The sequence below is a fragment of the Canis lupus genome, chromosome 38 (assembly GCF_003254725.2).
Source record: "Canis lupus dingo isolate Sandy chromosome 38, ASM325472v2, whole genome shotgun sequence".
Classification (NCBI taxonomy): Eukaryota; Metazoa; Chordata; class Mammalia; order Carnivora; family Canidae; genus Canis; species Canis lupus.
Genome location: NC_064280.1, coordinates 1696789 through 1710714, shown reverse-complemented (window position 1 = coordinate 1710714; position 13926 = coordinate 1696789). Strand labels below are relative to the sequence as shown.

Below are 13926 nucleotides of genomic sequence, written 5' to 3'. Positions count from 1 at the left end.
GCGGCGGGAGGGGCGGGAGGGGCGCGGGGGGCGAGGGCCTGCCGGGTGCGCTTGCGGCCGCGCGGCGCGTTAGGAGCGCCCGCCTGCCGCCCGCAGCCTCCGCCACGACTCGCAGGGCTGCGCGGCTCCGGGGCGCGGGCGCGGGCGGGGGCGCGGGCGGGGGCGCGGCGGGGGCGCGGCGGGGGCGCGGGCGGGGGCGGCGAGCTCCGCGGTGCTGCGGCCGCGCTCGCCGGCTGGGGCCCAGGAGCGCTCCCCGGACGACTCGGCGGCGGCGAGGGCGCCCGAGACCCTGCCCGGCCTGCGCGCGGCGCGGAGGGAGGGCGCGCCCGGCCTGCCCCAGCCCGGGCGGGAGCGGGAGCGGGAGCCGGAGCCGGAGCCGGAGCGGGAGCGGGAGCGGGAGCCGGAGCCGGAGCCGGAGCCGGAGCCGAGAGGGGCGCGGCGGCGCGGGCGGCGGACGGCGGCCCCGGGAGCCCGGACGGCGCCCGCGGGTGAGTGTGCGTTCCCGGGCCGAGCCGTGGGCGGCGCGGGGCGGTCGGCGTGGCCGGGGGAGGACGGGGGGCGCGGTGGGAGCGGCGGGCCGGGGGCTGGGGCTGGGGCTGGGGGAGGGGGGAGGGGAGGGGAGGGGCGGCCGCGGGGGAGGGGAGCCGGGGCCGCCGGGGAGGGGCTGGAGAGGGGCGAGCGCGGCCGACCGCGCGGACTGCACCCGGGGCCGCGGGGGAGGGGCGGCTGGGCCGCAGCCCCCGGCGCCCCTCCCCCTCCCCTCCCCCTCCCCCTCCCCGGAGGACCGAGGCGCCCCAAACTGTTGCTGGGTACAGCGGCGCCCGGAGGTGCCGGGGAGCCGGGAGGTGGCCAAGGCGATGGGGCGGGCGGGACAGAGGCGGACCTGCGGAGCGGACGCTCTCCGGGGCCGCGGGGACCGCCCGGTCCTTGGAGCTCGGGTGTCCGTGCGGAGGGACGAGGCGGCCTTGGTGTGTGCCCGAAGTACCTGGAACCAGGAGCCAGGTCTCTCCCGGGCCGGCTGGGTCTGTCCGCAGCCCGGGCTGGGACATCGGGGCGGGAGGGGGGGAGGGGCCGGCCTTGGGCCCAGCCTCGGGGCTGTGGGAAGGACCGCTCTGGGCCCCGCCGAGCCCGGGAGGCAGGAGGGGTCGTCCAGCCACAGGTGGTCTGTCTGCCCTGCAGGCAGGGGCGGCGCAGGCAGTGGCTGCAGCCAGCGAGGATCCGCTGGGCGAGGGGGCCGCCCCCACCTGGGGCTGCGCTGAGCCGCTAAAGCGTGGCAGGAGACCTGGGCGCGGGGGGTGGGCACTAGGGGTGTTGCTGGGCACCCCCCGCCCGCCCCTGTTCTTCCTCCCCCGCCGAAAGAACAGGAAGGAAAATGTCAGCTGGGCTTTGTGCTCTGTTCCGCGGGCTGCCGCAGCTCCCATCTGTTGGAGCCAACGCAGCCTCTAATTGGGCGACCGGCAGGGTCGGATGGGGTGGGCCGGGCCGGGCACCGCGCGCGGTCGCCAGAGATGGACGGGTCAGTGCGCAGGAGGAAGACCCCAGGGGCTGGGGTGGTAGAGAGAACAGGCTCCCGGGGTCAGGGGGTGGAGGCGGCTCCCCAGCAGCGCCGTCACCGTCGTTGAGATTTGGGTCTTTCCCTGTCCAGCTGCAGACTCCCTCTTCCCCACCAGCCTGGGATGGGCTCCGGCGGGTGTCTTCTTCCTGAGTGAGAAGGCCAGGATCCGTTCCCACTGCCCGCTGCTTCTTAAAAGGTCCCACCAACAAAGATCACTGGGCATGGGGTGGGCAAAGGCTGCGTATAGGGCCTTGAGGCTCCCTTGCGTGTTTTCAGAAAAAAGTCAGATGTAGGTGGCCTGACCCACTTTCCCGGCTGGCCAGGTGTCCTTGTATGGAGAGGGTGGAAAAAGAATGGCACAGCTAGGGGTCTGAGCCTTCCAGGCCCTTTTCAGGCTGGTTCACACTGAGTCTCCTCCTAGTCTCCTGCCTAGGGGGTCCCCCTGGACCTAGATGAGATGGGCCATGGTGCTTCAGGGACTGAGACCTGCCCAGGGCCTGGCAGCAGACACCTGGTATCTAGGAGCACCCCCAGATCACACCTTCCCCCTGGCACAGCCTAACCCCTAAGAGACAGCCAAGGCAGTGGGAACTCAGGGGTCTGCTGAGATGAATGCCCCAGCAGGCTGAGACAGCAGGCTTCCTGTGTAACTGCCCAGGATTGCTCCCCACTTCCGTTCTTTTCTCCCTGTGCCTCCTTCCTCTTTCTGTCCTCCCCTCACTCTCTTTCTTCCACGGGCATCTCCTTATCTCCCTCTCACACCGCTCTCCAAGATCTCTCCCTCCTTCCCTTCCTATCTCTGTCTCCACCTTTGCCGCCCCCCCCCCCCCACCTTCTCTTCTGAAAACTGCAGCATAAACCTCAAGCCAGGCATGTGAGCTTGGTTCCCGAACATCCTGAAGGTGGGGACACAAGCACTGTTGGCTTTGCTGTATCCCCTTTGCAGGGGAGGAGCCTGGGCTGGCGGGCCTGGCAGCTGCATTTCCCTGCCATGCCCCCAGTACCCTGCCATTTACCTCCTAACCCATCCCTACCCATGTTTTTATTTGAAAGAAAAAGAAAGTCTATTGCTTTAAAAAAAAAAATCATTTAGCAATTTATTGAGCACCTACTATGTACTATTTTAAGAGCCGAGGATATAGCAATTAAACAAACCTGCATGTCCCAAGGGAGAAATGAAGTTGCGTTTGGACTTCCTAGCTGATTAGTTCTGTGCCCTCCGGACTCTTTCAAAGACCCACTGCTTGGGGGTAGGGGAGGGTAATGTGGACAGTCCTAGTGAATTGACATCATCACTGCAGTGAGTGACCTCTAGCATGATGGGCCCAGTTCCCTATAACATACACTTACCACAGAGCTTGGAGACCGAGGGTCATCCTGTCCTTTGGATATTTCTGATCTGGAAAGCTGGACCTTTTGTATCACACTCTTTGTCTGAGAGGTGGAGTAGACAGCCAGTGTTTTAGAGAACGGAGAAACAGATGTGTTTTTTAGCACCTACTAAGCACCAGTCTGTCCTGAGCTTTACAAAAATGATCTCATTCAATGCTCCTGACAACCTAAAGTCTAGATCATCATCCCCTTCTTGATAGCTAGGATATTGAGTACCAGAGAGAATAAACTACTTGCCCCAGGTCACATTGGTTTCCGTTTTGCAGTAACTGATTATCTGCAGTTCTTTTGGCCTCCAGGAGCCTGTGACCACTGGCCACTTGCACTGTGGTCCGAAGTTACGTTGTAACTGAATTTTTCAGAAGGGCACCTCTTCTGCTCAGAGTATTAGAAAATAAAGGATTTGCTGCGCGGTTGTATGAATAAGCTTTCTCAAGTGCTATGGGAGGGCTTTTTGGAGGAGCCGGGAGCCTGAGAGAGGAGGCAGGGAGGGCAGTGGATCTTCCTCATCCCACACAGATTAGGGACAAGCTATAGGCAGGTACCACCCCCTGCCCGCACCCCCACTCTGCATCCAGGTAGAATTGATGGGATGTTGCTGTTTTCCTTCAGGATCAGGGTGTAGAAGCTTGGTCCGTGGCCAGTGTAATGAGTCAATATCAATGCTGTTCTCAGCCTCCTTGGGCAAGTCTGGACTCTCAAAACTCCAAGGCCAAGAACGGGGGTCGGGGTGGTGGTGGGGGGAGGCTTCGAAGCGTGCAAGAGCTACTGGGAAGGACAATGGGTAGGGTAGGGGCTGGGTGGAGCAGGAAAGTGACCAAGGAACAAAAGGGGAGGAGCACAAAGGCCAAAGATAAACTGAGAAACAACAGAAGTAGAAGGCAAGACACAAGGCAGAAGCAGACAGGGCAGCAACCGTGTGCGGTGGGATGGCTAAGAGAGTGGATGACAAGGGCGCCTTTATCTTCTACTTCCCTGAGAGGCTTGGTTTCTCCATCCTGCAGCTCAGAGGCTGAAATATTCACCAAGGTAGCTTTAAACAGGCATTTGCTTATGCAGTCAGCCCATGTTTTCTAAGCACCTACTGTGTGCATAGCCCCATGCTGGGTGCTAGGGACAGTGACCCATCAGACGTTGCCCCTGCTTTCCAGGAGCACCGTAAGAGTGTAGTCTGGAGCCACACAGCTAGGGTTCAGATCCAGGCTCCATCTGGGTGGAGCTCCACTGCTAGCTGGGTGGCGTTGGACATGTCACCCAACTTCTCTGTACTTCGGTTTCCTTATATCTAAACGGGATAATTATAGTATCTACTTCAGAGACTCGCTATGATGATTAAATGAGTTACTACATGTAGCAAGCTCAGAACTGTGCCTGGCATAGTAAGTGCTCTGTGACTACCATTATTATTAAATGGGGATCAGTCTTACAATAATGAAGCAAGTGCTATAATATAGGGATGGGCAGATAGAGAGGTGACTGGCCCTGTCCACAGGTGAGGAAGTGGCTCTCAAAGGACCTGATAGTTGAGGCAAGGCTTGAAAAGGAGTCAGCCAGGCACAGATGGTGGGTCTGGGGACCATGGTGCCGAGGGTGTCTGGGGCCCTGGAGTCGTGGATGAAGAGGTGCCGTGCTGTATGTGCGTTGACTTCTAGGGCTGTCAGGAACACCTTGACCATGTCCCACGTTGGCTCTGTTTCCATGCTCAGAGCTGAGCTTCCAGTGGGGCTGGTAGGTTGCCCAGGACATCCCCACATTTTTCAGCCTAAAATCATTGGCCTTTGGCCGAAGGATCTGGTGCATCCCTGCTGAGATTGGTCTCACGACCACGGCCTCTCAGACGTTCAGATGGGCTAAGGGAGCTGCCTTTTAGGAGGTGAGCTCAACCAGGTTTGGTTTAGAGCTCGGCTTCTCTCTGTATATTTCTTCCACCCACTCTTTCCCTGCGGATCAGCATTTGATGGACTTGAAGTGAGTCCTGAGTTGAAGAACAGGCAGAGGGTTTCTGGAGCAACATCCATGTCACAGCCTCTGCCTCTCACCCCAACACAGCACTCACTATAGCAGCTGGCGTTTATTGAGCACTTACTAGGTGCCCGGTGCTGTGCCAAGTGCTTTACGTATGTTATCCCATTAAATCTTCCAGAACACCTCCATCAGGTAGGTACTTTTATTATCTCCAATTTAAATGCAAGGAAACCAAGACTCAGGTTCAGTAACTTGCTCAAAGAGCACAACTAGAAAAAAAACAGAGTAAACAATCTCCTTAACCACTCCCAGAATCCAGTGCCCCTTGGACCTGGAGCATTCTCTGAGGGCATCCTGCCCATTCCCCTTCCTCCCTAGGTTGAAAAGTTCCCAAGTCTTGAGCAAGCTGGGAACTACCTGTCCCCTTTGGGGGACCTTCAGAGAGGGTCTCCCCTCTTCTTGCTCCTGTAGGTCACAGTTCTTCGAGAGCCAGCGTTGTTTCCTTCTGTTTCAGCTAAGCCTCTCTGGGGCCACAGGGAGCCAGTGGCCTCAGAGAAGGGGGACCCTAAGAGCCAGTCCCCACAGCCACAGTGCCAAGAACCAATATGAAGGTGACTTCTGGGAGACATGAGGATGGGGCACAGACCCCAGATTAGGCAGATTAGGTGGGGATGGTTTGGAATTAGTGCTGTCAGTGGAGTGTCTCTAACAAGGGAGGCTCATGTGTCTTGGGAGGTACAAGTACAATCATTCATATTTACAAACATGTCACAGGGTGGATCATTCAGGAAAAAAAAACATATGTAAGAAGGGGCAGCAGTGTTAGACAGCCAGCATGGGTCTCCCAGGAAAAGTGGATCTATCTTACCTGAACCTTTCTTTTTAAAGATGAAGGAGGAGGAAAGAAGAAAGGTGGAAAAGGTTATGTTCCTCTATAAAGTGTTCTCAAAATGAACATTCAAAGGCAGGTGATGAAAGGGTCTGTCTCTGGCCTGGGAGTACATAGGTATGATGTCCAGCAGAGGGAGTGACCACAGAGGGGCAGCTTCTGGGCAGCTGTAGGTAGGCAGAGGGGGAACTTGACACTTGACCTTCCCTGGCAGTACCCCCACTTCTACTTCTGGATGGACCTCCTAGTGGGATGAAGGTAACTGGGGCTCACATAGCTCCAGACTTCTCCAGTCTCTTCCCCAGCACCTCTGGGGAGGTGCTTCCCCAGAGTTGGCCCAGGAGTGGAATGCTGGAATCTCACTTCTAGAGGGGACTTCCACAATTTTCTTGCCCATTGCCCATCTCTGAGCACAACTGTACCTGAGCCATCTCAGACACAGGGTGGGACTGGGGTCTCTTCATTCAGCAAGTATTTACTAAGCATCTGTGCCAGGCACTGGGGGTACAGACGACGGAAGTAAGCAACCAGACATCTCTGCCCTTGTGGAGCTTATACTTTATGGTCTGGGAAATACAGTAAAATGAATGGTGTGCTTGAGAGTGGCAAGTGCTAGAAAAAGAATAATAAAGCAAGGAGGGAGTGGTGACGGGAGAGTCCGTGTTAGGAAGAGGAGAGTTTGTAATTCTGTACAGGGTGGCCTGGGGAGACCTTGCTGAGAAGATGACGTGTGGGTAAGAATTAAGCAGGAGGTTGGGGGATCCCTGGGTGGCTTAGCGGTTAAGCTCCTGCCTTCAGCCCAGGGCATGATCCTGGAGTCCTGGGATCAAGTCCCACGTCGGGCTCCCTGCATGGAGCCTGCTTCTCCCTCTGCCATGTGTCTCTCATGAATAAATAAATAAAATATTTAAAAGAAAAAAGAATTAAGCAGGAGGCAAGATGGGAAAGGGGCCTCAGGCAGAGGGAACAGCTGGTGCAGGGGCTCAGGGGCAGGGCTGTGCCTGGATTTGCCAGTGCAGGCGCTGGATTTGAGGGACATTAGGAGGCCAGATCTTGGAGAACGCTGGAGTTGGAGTGAAGAGTTTTCCTCAGAGCCAGATGGGGAGCCTTTGCAGGGGTTAGGGCAGGGGTGACATGACCCAACCTTTTAAAACCTGAGGTTCCAGCCCGTCCATTTCAGTATTTCACTGGGTGGCTGGTCAGGCGGTTCCTCAGCCATCAAAGCCAGTGTAGTCCATCAGTACTTACCCACTAAGTGCCCTTTCCCTGGGTACTGTCTCCCAGGCAGTGTGGGCTCTGGGGTAGGGGAGAAGGTAAAGAAGCATGAGACACAGTCTTTACTGGTAAGGAAACCTACCTACCAGTCAGCTGGAAAGGCAAAACTTATATTCACAAGAAATAACAAGTGAATAATACCAGACAGTTATTTAAAACCAAGTGCTAAACTGTGTGATTTAGACTATAAATGTTATCAGAACTACGAGCTCTGTGTGGGAGTATATAGGAACGCTTCCTCAGGGAGGTGCCGCTGCCTTGGACCTGGGAAGGGGGTGTGGTGTGGCTCTGCAGAGCGGATGGCTCTCCCTCAGGGAAGCTTCCAGCCCAAGGAGCAGGAGGTGGAGACGTGTGACCAACGCGGGGGTTGAGAGGGCACCCGTAGGGGTAAGGCAGCCAGTATGCAAGCATCCAAGGATCAGTCCCTGGTGCAGTCCTTTCCTCACCATCCTGGGACGGAAGAGCAGCCCTTTAGAGAATGAAAACCACTGCCTGGTGCTCCTCCTTTTGGAGAGCCAGCCATCTCTGTGCCGTGGAGCCGTGTTGCTTTAAGCAGGTCCTGATGACAGCTCTCCAGGTGTTTTCATACCTCTGTACCCTCCTGGTCTGCTGCCAGCCACCAGCAACACCCCCAACCCCTCCCCAACCCCTCCACCCCTGCCTCGTGTCTGGACTGCTTTGTCTGGAATTCCCATGAGCTCCAGTTTTCACCCGGTCTGCAGCCAGGTTCCTTTCTCCCTTCCCCTCACTGCCTGGGCTCCTCTTGGGTAGGTTACTCCCAATTGGGTAGGTTATTCCAGTTACGCTCACTTAGGGTGGACTAGAAGTAAAGTGCTGAAAGGAGCAAGCGTTCCCCCATGGAGGGGGAGTCTGTCCTCACCCTGGAGAGAGGCTGCCTGGGTCTTGGCGGCTGGGCTCACTCCCATTACGTGGAGAGAGATTGCTCTGGAGTGGAACAGGATCCGTTGGTAGTGCCCTCGCCCACACAGGCAGATCCTCCCCTCCCCGGCCGAGGGCCAAAGAGTGGGAACCAAGGGTCACGAGGGCAAAGCCTGAGGCTTTGCAGAACAGCCTTCTGCTCCTCTGGGCCTTGGGCAGCCTGAGAAAGGAGAGCCCACCAGCTCTACCACGGAGGCTCCTGGCATAACCACCGGGAAGACGCAGGCTGAGGCTCCTCTCTTCCTTGTGGCTCACAGCCCAGAGGGGCCAGAATCAGTTAGAGTTGGGCTAGAGCCCCTTCCCTAAGCATAGGCCCTTGGGCGTTTGACCTAACCTCCCTGAGCCTCCGTTTCCTCACCGGTGAATCCAGGTTAATGGTGCCCACTTCTTGGGGTCGTTAATGCCAAGAGCTAACATCGGTGGGTGCCCAGGAGGTGCTGAAAGCTTTACCTCATTTATCTCATTTAATCCACAGAATACTGTGAAGTAGATACGATTTTCCCCCACTTTGCAACTGAAGAAACCAAGCTGGGAAACAGTAGGTAACTTGCTGGAGGCCACACACGGCCAGCAAGTGACAGATGCAGCCCCAAACCTTCCTGACTCCAGAGCCCTGGTTCTCAACCACCGCTAATCTGTGTAAAGTGCCTGCTACAAAGTAGAGGCTCAATAAATGTGAGTTCCTTTTCTCCTCCGTGTCCCCAGGGCCTCTCCTCCAAAGAATAGCTTTCCCTACCACATCACATTTCTTTTCCAGCATCCCCTGGGACATGTGACAGAGGAGCCACGAGAATGAGCTGTCGGCTTATACCAAGGGTAAAAATAAGGCTGAGAGAGGGTGAGGAATTTGCATAAAATCTTCAAACACCAGGCCTGTGATTGATGCCCAGTTTTGAGTTTTGCTGTCAAGCCATACCGGGTCCCAGGCGGTCAACACAGGGTGTCTTGCAGAGGTAAGAACAGAGGCAATGTTGTATGGGACGAGAATGGGAGGCCACTGGGTCCCCCAGGGGCAAGTCAGGGCGTGTCCCACCTGCAAACGCTAGAGGTAATCAGTATGGGCTTTGGAAGGGGCTCACAGGAAGATTCTAAGACCTATGCCTTCTGAACCCGGTACTGTTTCCGGAGTTGGTTAGAAATAATCTAAAAAAAAAAAGAAAAGAAATAATCTGGGGACTCGTCTGGATACACCTAGGAGGAGGACAGACCATGTTGAAGGTCAGGGTGTGGGAAGGAAGGATGCCATCTCAAATTTATAACTATGAAATCAGTATCCCTTTTGTACCAGCTGCAGTGCCAAGAGGTGGGGGTGGGTAACAAGCAACAACGAACAAGGTCACGGCCACAGAGAATCACACACATTTCAGTGTGATGGGAGCCACTATGCACATGCATGTGTGGACACACATGCACACACAGTTCCATCTGATGTTACCTAGAAATAAAAATAAGAACAAATGACAGCAGAGGATTCTGAATACAGGGGTGCATGTGGAATGGTGAGGTGAGAGCGGAAAGAGGGGGGTTCCCCAAATTCCCCAAAATGTCCCTCATGCTTTCCTCCCTGGGTCCCCCTTTTCTGGTGGATGTAGAGACCCATCTCTCTGCAGCCCCCATCAGGAGAGCCCAAGCCTGCCAACATTCACACTCAAGGGGCAGTCTGCAGGGTTCCTCTGAATTTCCTCTCCAGGATCCCCCTAGGGAGAAAAGAAGGCATCCGGGTCATAACACTTTAAAACTGGTGGCAACTGAGGGTCTTCTGGTCATGTGGCTTTCAAACATTTACAGAAATTGATCCATTTTTTCAAAATAAAGTATACAGCTGACCCTTGCGCAGCATAGATTTGAGCTGTGCAGGTCTGCTTGCACATGGATGTTTGTCAATAAATATATTGGAAAAACCCTTTTGTAAATAGGTATGAATTTCTTTGTCACATCATCTTCATTTTTTCATGTCCAGCGTTAGTAACACGTATAACACCTACAGCTCTCTGTATCATGTAAGACAGTATCAATATAGGTTCTGACAGATGATTTATCTTCTAAACAGAGGACTTAAATTATGATATCAATAAATACAGCACGGTGCTGTAAATGTATTCTTTCTTCCTTTTGATTTTTTTAAAGTAGGCTTCACACCCAGCATGGAGCCCAACACAGGGCTTGAACTCACGATCCTGAAATTAAGCATCAGATGCTTAACTGACTAAGCCACCCAGGCATCCCTCCCTTTTGACTTTCTTAACATCTTTTCTCTAGCTTACTTTAAGAATACAGTATATAATGCATATAATGTGCAAAGTATGTGTTAATCAACACTTTATGGTATCAGAAAGGCTTCTGGAAGGTCAGCGATAGGCTATTAGTAGCTCAGTGTTTAAGATTTTGGGGAGTCAAAAATTATACACGGACTTTCAACTGAGGATGGGGGGGGTCAGTGCATTGCACTCTGTTGTCTAAAGGTCAACTGTATAACGTGTGGTCGGCAGATTAATGGCCTCCCAAAGATGTTTGCCTGTGAATCCCCAGAACTTATGATTGTTACATGGCAAAGGGTATTAAGGTTGCAGGTGAAAGGAATTAAGGTTGCTAGTCAGCTGCCCTTCAAGTAGATTATCGTGAATTATCCAGGTAGGTCCAATGTAATCGATCACAAGGGTCCTTTCGATGTGGAAGAGGGAGGCAGAAGGCATTGTTAGAGCAATGAGGCATGAGGAAGACTTGAGGAGACTAACATCTTGAGAAGATGGAAGGGGCCGCGAGCCAAGGAATGTGGGCAGGGAATGTGCTGGGAAAGACAAGGAAGCGGATTCTCCCCTTAGAGCCTCCAGGAGGAGCACAGCTCTACGGACACTCTGGTTTTAGCCCAGTGAGACCCATTTTAGACTTCTGGCTTCTGAACCATGAGATGACAAATTGGTTGTCCGAAGCCACTAATTTTGTGGTAAGACGTTACAGCAGCAGCAGGGGATTGATAAGAAAGCTGCTGCAGGTAGAGCCCAGCCGGTGGACCCGAACCCCACGGCCTCGGCCTCCTCCTGGCCCAGAACTTCAGAGGAGCCCCTGCGCGACTCGCCAGCTCTGGGGAGTGTGCTTGGAGATGCACAATGTGTGAGACGTGATCCGTTATTTTCCAGCTGATGGAACTGAGGCCCGAGAGAAGGGGCTGTGTCGGAGACCACACTGAGCTAGTGAAAGAGCGGGGCCGCTCCTGTCTTGTCTGAAATCTCGGGTGCTTACAAGCCTTCGCTCATCGCTCTCCATTTTCAACCAACGCTGCGTGTGTGTCTTTACCTACAAAGGCCCGGTGCTGCGCTAGGCGCCGCGGAAGCAAGAGTGAGTTCTGAGCTCAGGAAAACGGGAGAGTGGAGAGTGTGGCATGAGCGCTGGCCCTGCCCTCAGCCCGCCCCTGAGCTGTTCCCTCCAAAGCCAGGCTGTCGGCTCGGGCCTAGGCCCACCCCAGCTGGGCCTTATCACTGCGCCCTCCTCCTCAGGTGGAGGCTCGGCTCGGCCCGGCCCGCCCGGCACACCTGCCCTCCCAGTGCCCTCCCCGTGCCCTCCCGCAGCCCTGCCGTGCTTTCACCCCATCACCCCAGCTCTTGGCAGGCAGCAGGGCTGGCCCCGGAGGGGGAAGGGCCCAGAATCCGCACCCTGACAGCAGAGCACCTTCCCTTGCCTCCATCAGGCCTATGGGCCCTCCTGGCTCTCCCCAGGCACACCTGAGCCACGGGTCGGCCAGGGCTGCCCGCGCCTGGTATCGGTCACCATGGCAACCCTGCATTTGCCGGTCTGGTTTCTAATGACTTATTGGCATGTGTGGTAATTTGCAGAGCTTGGCAGGCAGAGCTGGGGGAGCTGGTGAGGTGGGGGGTGGGGGGTGGCGGGAGGTGGCGTTTGGGTGGGAAAGAGGCACACTTCATCCCGCCCCGCCCTTCTAGTTCCTGTCGATTAATCTCTGGAGTAAGGGAGATCCAGGGCCTCCTGTCTCGGGAGCATCAGCTCTCTCCGGGCCCCTGGGAGGGAGACAGATGTACAGACAGATGTAGAGCACAGCTGCTCACCTGTCAGGCAGCGGGGACAGGCGTGGGGGGCAGGCAACAGCCCAGTTCATCCCTGGCAGGTCAGAGCGCTTGGGTTTCCTGCCGCTCCCCTGCCTGCTCCCTGGGCCCCTAGTCACTGCCCTGGGGAGGGAAGCAGGGAAGGCTGGTTGCCAGGACAGAGACGCAAGCCGGCAGCGCCCAATGAAACGCCAGATTGCACAGGTAGGCCGGCCCAGCAATCAAAGGGGGCGAGATGAGCGAGGGCCTGACACTTGTCACTTTTCTTCAGCAAAACTTGTCCCAACCTCAAAAGCAGTTCCCAGGGCTAAGGCGGTAGGGAGCCCCCGACTGCGTTGCTACCGCCCCCCTGCACACTTCTCTGCCTCCCCCTTTAGTCCCGTCTCTCTCCACTCTGTTCTGTGTATCCTTAGAGGCAGCCTGGTGCGCCACAAAGCTCACGGTTTCTAAAGTTGGGTTAGGATCCTGTGGCCACTGCTTACCAGCTCTATGACCTCGGACAGGTTTCTTAACCTCATTTTGAGCCTTGGAGTGCTTATCTGTAAAATGGGATTCTGGAAAGGAAATCAGCTCAGACTTGTAAAATGCATGGCATCTAGTAAGCACCAGTAAATACTGAAGAATTTTAAAAGTGATCTTTTATCTACACAAATAAGCAGGAGCAATGTGATCAATAATTTTAAAAATCCCATTGGGCTTGGTAGGGTTTTCTTTTTTTAAATATTTGAGCATAGTCTTCATTTATTCAGTAAATATTTATTATCTACTGTGTACAAAGTGCTAGGTCAAGCGCTGGGTCTTTCCTGATATTTTATGATTAGGGTGGAATTAGGCCGTGTGTACCTTCTCTAAGCATAGCGCACCTGGCAGGAGATGGAAGGAGAGAGAGGGTAGTCCAAAGTCAACCACAGAAGTGGACCGTCCATGGATTTCTGAGAAGTGGCTGGCCCCAGGAGAAAGGTGAAGGCTTTGTGAAGGCTCTGTCTGGGCCTGTGCAGAGAGACCTGCTGCCTGACTCCTCAGAAACAGTGAGTCTGTTTTTGCAACTGGAAAGTGGGTGAAGGAGCCAGTGGGAGGCTGCTCCTCCACTTTTGTAAGCCACTGCTGAAGCTTGAGGGGGCCATCAGGGACCACCCAGCCACCAGACAGAAGAGAGGCTGATGCACCTACCCTCACCTGGGCACCTGAGCACGTCACGACTCCCTCGGCTGGTGCTGGGCCAGAGGCGAGAGCAGCAGGGGGCAGCTAGGAGACCTGGCTCCCATCTCTGCCAGCACATGGACCTGTGCCTGCAGCAGGAGCCTGTCTGTTCTTCTACAGCCTCCCCAAAGCCCCCTCCAAGACTGAGCAGCGGAGATGGGCAAAACGGAATGTCAGACATGGCTGGGGCCCTGGAGAGTGTCTGGCCCACGCTTCCCCCACCTTCTTGCGTTATAGCACATGTAAACAGATGTCGACTCAGGGACTCTGACCCAAGGGCTGTGGGGGGGCTGGGTGTTAATATCTCAGCACACCTGAACCTATTCATGGCTCCCTAACATCAGTTGGAAAGGTTTAGCTTAGCCAACCCCCTAACTGTCTTTATTGATGAGAAATCTGAGACTCAAGCAGGGGAAAAGACTTGCCCAAGGTCACACAGTATGATAGTCTCATCAGGACTACATATGAGTCTCCTAACTTCTGACCCTGTGCCGTGTCTATTACCTCTTAAGACTCCTTCCATTTTCTTTCCTGAACTTTCACTGTGGAGAATGTACTTCAGATGCAAGGGAATATAATTTCTTCTCTAAAACACTGTTGTTCTCCAAATCTCATAAAATCAGGCTGCATCCTCCCCTCATCACCAGCCACTC

The 13926-nt window shown here is 55.1% G+C and overlaps 1 protein-coding gene across 6 annotated transcripts in view; it reads left to right on the top strand.

The window, feature by feature from the left end:
* Window positions 1-265: 265 nt before the first annotated feature.
* LRRN2 (leucine rich repeat neuronal 2) overlaps window positions 266-13926 on the top strand; it is a 62692-nt gene continuing 49031 nt past the window's right edge. For 2 of the 6 annotated variants that reach the window (XM_025421145.3, XM_025421144.3), the window contains exons 1-4: window positions 266-488; window positions 8491-8690; window positions 8773-8968; window positions 11153-11351. The gene's annotated coding sequence lies outside the window, so the exon portion shown is untranslated. The remainder of the gene's footprint in view (window positions 489-8490; window positions 8691-8772; window positions 8969-11152; window positions 11352-13926) is intronic. The other 4 variants (XM_025421146.3, XM_035711125.2, XM_025421147.3 and 1 more) reach the window with 2 other exon arrangements.